Consider the following 6000-nt stretch of genomic DNA (forward strand, 5'->3'; position numbering starts at 1 on the left):
TACACATCCACATTTTTACATAATGCCATATTAGTAACTGTTGTATTCTGCTACCTTTCCTATCCTCTACTATCCCCCCTCCCCTCCCCTCCCATCTTCTCTCTCTACCCCATAGATGGGGTACAAAGAATTTCTTAATTGGCTTCATCAGGCCTGAGAGGTCCCTCGCAGCCCTTGTTGGCTATATATCCTGCTAAGCCACCAGGCCCCCATTCCAGTTCATTAGTCAATTCCTAGACCCATAGTAGGCCACTGGAAAGAAAAGAGAAGCATAGTATGTCCACTTCCTTACTGCTCAGCCTTCTTAACTGGGCTGTCTACAACCCCATATTGCATAGTGATCTGAAAACTCCAAAAGTGGGGATAAATAAAATAGTTCTGTCTTTAAAACATCCTTCCATCCACCTACTACATCTCTCTCCCTGAGCCAACGTTTAGGAGGAGATATTAAAATTATGTTTGCTTTCCGTTTCTTCTTTCTTTCTTTCTTTCTTTCTTTCTTTCTTTCTTTCTTTCTTTCTTTCTGTTTCCAGGTTCTCCTAAAACGAGAAACAATAGCCCCCCCCTTTTTTTAACTTCCTATGTCATATCCTATTTCTTTCAGATAACAGCACTCTTTGTGTCCTCATCATTAAATGGGAAAGGATATCTTCCTTATGCTCTGGTAAATTGTTGAAATCTGGCCCACTTGGCCTAGATTTTATATATTCAATCAGGGACAAAAGAAGTTCTTTCTTTTTTAATGTTTTAACAAAGCCCAAGCCTCAAGTCTGTTATCTTGATATAAAATCCAATTTTGAATTTTAGAAGCTGGATTTCAACTCTCTGTCTTTTTATTCTTACAACTTATTCACTCATTCCCCATCTGCACTCACCCCACCCTGTACCCACTCTCATCCCAGGTAGATGAAGGCTGATCAGGACAAAAGTCTTTTGTGTAGAATACGCATACGTTTAATAAAATACTAATCCTATTAAACCTAAGAATTTTCTTGACAGGCTATGCATCTGTGTGGTTAAGAACCTGGGCTTTGAGATCAGATGGTTCCAAGTTTCAGATTCTCTCATGTCATTTATTGACTCTTTTCATTTTTAAAGGAAATGGACTTTGAAATTAGATAATCCTGGGTTCCAGGACTCTATTCTGTAACTTTTTGACTCTTTTCAGGCTTTCTAAAAGAGTTACTGCTACTGGAAAAAGGAGGAGGAGGAGGAGGAGGAGGAGGAGGAAGGAAGACCAAAAAATAAATAAATAAATAAAAATAAAAATTTAAACTCCTGTGTGCTAATTACTTACAATGGAAAAAGTGAAGCTCCACAGTATTGTGTAACTTGTGGAATTCAGCCAGTCTGAAAGCAGCAGAAGCAGGATTCTAACTCAAGACCATCAGATGCTAAAAATCTGTGTTAAATCCAATGCCATTTCACAGACTTTGAAACTCAAAATTTAAGTGACTTGCCTAGGACAACACAACCAGTAACTCATACTCAGCCAGGGGCCTTTTGGTCAGCTGTGCTGCCTATCAGCGTGGGGATCACATGCCATGCCATATGCATTCCTATGCTGCTGTCAGACACAGGGTGTTATACTCAGAACACAGGAGAGCATCAGAGAATGTTCGAGCTGGTAGGGAATTGTAAAACTGAATAGAAATCCCTCATTTTGCACATGTGAATACTGAAGCAAAGCTACTTTGCAAAAGCCAGTTCTAAAACCTATATCTCATTATTCCTTCTCTTCTAATAGATGTTTGTTCATTTTGTCCCATTCCAGAGCTGAAGAGGCAAGAAACGTGAGGGGAAGAACAGGTGGTGGCAGTCAGAAGAGAGTGGGTGGACCAATCCCTGTGACTCTTGAGAGAGAAGAAAGGGGTCCTGGCCCAGTCCCAGGAAGTGTCCCTGGGGGCTGATGTCGGCAGGAATCCCCGAATCTCCACATGCGGATCCGAGAGAAGTGCCTGGCAGATTCAATCATACAGTGACTCAAATATCACAGCATGACTATAGAGAAAGAATAATAGTGGAAACATCCCGGCCAATTTTCAACAGAAGGGCTCAGGATAAGGAAGCTTAAGAAAATTGCTGAAGAGAATGATAATGACAATAATAAAAAACAAATAGCTACCATTTATTGAGCACTTATGTGTCTGGCACTGTGCTACACACTTTACATATCAACCTGATGAAGTACAGTTATTATCCCCATTTTATGAGGAGGAAACTGAGGCGTGGCAAGGTTGAGGAAGTGGCCCAAGGACACACAGCTTGCAAGGTTAAGTTCATGCACCTTACTACATGGCCATAATAACAGCCATTAGGGATTCGAGGATGCAGTCAGTGCTTGGAATTTACCCTCCTCGCCTTTCTTCCTTACAAAAACCCTGTCGAGTATGTACCAGTCTCCCTCTTTTACAGGGAGGTAAATAAGCACAGAGAGATCATTGTTCAGGGTCACACAGTGAGTTTGTGAAAGGGACCGGATTCAAATTCCAATTGGCTTTATTCTGATGTCAATTATGAACATAGAAAAAAAAGTGCAGCAAAAAGTTAACATAGCCAGTTACTTGAATAAAATTGTACTGGTAGTCATCCATTTGATGTATTATTTATAATTAATTTCTAGTGATTCTAGTAAGCAGCCTGAAACCCAGCCCAAAGGCACCGAAACAAGAGAAGCATGAGTTTCATTTAGTTATTTTTCTTGCAAACATCAGGTCACCTGTCTGCACAACCCTTGCCATCCTAGATGCCAACATCAGGCAATCATCAGGTGGGTTGGAATGTAGGAATTCATTCTCCCCAGACTCTTGATATAGGCCAAACCACTTTCAATAAGAAACAAACAAACAAAACAGATGATAAAACATAGAAGATCCACATAGCAAGAACCCAGGCAGCATTGAGCGCGTTCTCTCTCTCTCTCTCTCTCTCTCTCTCTCTCTCTCTGAAAAATTATAGAAATCATCTCATTAAAGATCCAGGCCAATCATTCCAGAAACACCTACACTACTAGTGTTTATACTTTTCATGTATGAATGATTCAACAAAAAGTAAATAAACACAGCTCTTAAATATCCCAACAATTCTCTTTTTCACTCATAAAAGAGAAAGCCAAATTCAAAGTACATTATAAGATCAATTTTAAGCAGAATATTGGCAAAGTTGATGGGGGCAAAATCCCTCACATGTATTGATGGTATGAATACAAATCTGTATGATCCTAGGGGGTGGGGGGGAAATTTTAAAACATCTATCAAATTTATAATTCACATAACATTTGATCAAGCAATCCACTCCTACAAATTTACTGCACATTTACTTATTTAAGTATAAAATGACCTATTTATAGAGTTATTAATTGTAGCATTGTTAATCATAGCAAAATATGCAGATCATTATAAGTGTTCATCATGGAGACTATTCATAAATCATGGTTCAGCCATAGTGGAGCACGCCACGCCATAGAAGGAATGAGAAGCTCTTTATGAACATACATGGTACAGACCCAGAGATCTATATTAAATACACAAGATCAAGACTGTGAATGCTGAATATTATAATGTGAGTAAAAAATTACAAAGTTAAACAAAATGTACTCATTCATGAATGAAGTATATTTGTAAAGATGTACAAGAGTACCAACATTTGCTGGACTTAAGAAAGGAAAGTGAGTATCTGGGGAACAGAGACAGGAAAGAGGATATTCATCTACCTCTTTGTACATTTTGAATTTTCCCAACTTTATTGAGATAAAATTGACAAATAAAAATTATATATATATATATATATATATGAATGATATACTGCATGATGTTTTAATATATACTTACTGCATCATTTGAATTTTTAACATATGACCAAATCTACTTGAACAGTTTTTTAAATTATTATTTTTATTTGTTCTACTTAGTTGTACATAACAGCAGAATGCACAATACACAAATGGAGCGCAACATTGCAATTATCTGGTTGTACACAGTGTAGACATGTACCATTTGTGCAATCATGCATGTACCTAGAGTAATGATGTCCATCTCTTTCCACCATCTTTCCTACCCCTATAACCCCTCTCTACCCTCCCCTTTGCCCAAATGCAAAGTTCCTCCATTCTTCCCATGCCGCCCCCCAATCATAGATCAGCATCCATTAATCAGAGAAAACATTCCATCTTTAGTTTTGGGGGATCGACCTACTTTGCTTAGCATAATATTCTCCAACTCCATTTACCCACAAATGCCATAATTTTATTCTCTTTTAATGCTGAGTAAAACAACCCAATCAATAAATGGGCTAAGGAACTGATCAGACACTTCTCAGAAGAAGATATACAAGCAATCAACAAATATATGAACCAGTATTTGACATCTTTAGTAATTAGAGAAATGCAAATGAAAACTACTCTAAGATTCCATCTCACTTCAGTCAGAATGGCAGTTATCAAGAATACAAGCAATAATAAGTGTTGGCGAGGATGTGGGGGGAAAGGTATAGTCATACATTGCTGGTGGGACTGCAAATTGGTGTAACCATGTTGGAAAGCAGTATGGAGATTCCTCAGAAATCCCACTCCTCAGTCCATACCCAAAGGTCTTAAAAATCAGCATATAATAGTGACAAAGCCACACCAATGTTTATAGAAGCTAAATTCACAATAGCTAAACTGTGGAACCAACCTAAATGCCCATCAATAGATGAATGGATAAAGAAACTTTGGTATATATGCATAATGGAATATTACTCAAAACAGTTTTTAATAAAATAAAAATGAATTATTTTTGTTTAAATTGCTTTCCTTACAATGGGCAGGGTACAAAACAAACCAACAGTAGAAAAAGACAAATTTCTTTATATATCCCTGAATTATCGTAATAAATATATTTTATTTAAAAAAAAACTCCAATAGATTAAGAAGACAATTTTTCCTTTGTAATGCTTGCTATTTTAAAAAAATGTACACTGCTGTGCTCCTAACTGTGCAACTAAGCTCAATTTTCTTTATCTCATTTTCCCTTAAAAATCTTTTTTCTTAAATTTTCCACTTGGAAGGGGTTTTTGTTATCATTGTTTCTTGTTTTGTTCTTTTCCCCCAGATCAATTTATAATTCAGCTCAATATTTCTTTATTCTTTTTAGATTAACATGGCAATAGAGTATATTTTGACATATAATACATATATGGAGTATATTATATTCTAGTTATGCCATACTTATGGTTGTACATGATGTATTCAAATATGTGCTGTATCCATATATGAACATAGGAAAGTGTTACATCTGATTCATTCTATGTCTTTTCATTTCCCATTCCCTTCTCTTCCCTTTAGTCTGCTTTGTCTAATCCAATGAATTTCTATTCTTCTCTTCTTTCTCCTGTTGTGTGTTAGCATTCTCATATCCTCATATCATTTGAACTTTGGTTTTTAGGGATTGTCTTTTTTCACTTAGCATGATAGTTTCCAGAACTATCCATCTACCAGCAATGTCATAAAGTTATTCTTTTTCTGGCTGAGTAATATTCCATTGTATATATACACAACATTGTCTTTATCCATTCATATGCTGAAAGGCATCTAGGTTGGTTCCATAGCTTAGCTACTGTGAATTGATCTTTTATAAACATTGACGTGGCTGCATCACTGTAGTATGCTGATTTTAAGTCCTTGTAATATATCCAGTGGTAACCACCAGGTTAAACGGTGGTCCCATTCCACGTTTTCTAAGGAATCTCTATACTGCTTTCCAGAGTGGTTGCACCAATTTGCAGTTCCACCAGCAATTCATGAGTGTGCCTTTTCCCCCACTCCTCACCAGTCTTTATTGTTACTTATATTCTTGATAACTGCCATCCTGACTGGACTGAGATGAATCTCAGTGTGGTTTTAATTTGCATTTCTCTAATTGCTAGAGATGTTGAACATTTTTTCATACATTTGTTGACCATTCATAATTATTCTTCTATGAAGTGCCTTTTCAGTTCCTTTGTCCATTTATTGACTGGGTT

This window comes from Urocitellus parryii, chromosome 5 (genome assembly GCF_045843805.1).
Source record: "Urocitellus parryii isolate mUroPar1 chromosome 5, mUroPar1.hap1, whole genome shotgun sequence".
Taxonomy (NCBI): domain Eukaryota; kingdom Metazoa; phylum Chordata; class Mammalia; order Rodentia; family Sciuridae; genus Urocitellus; species Urocitellus parryii.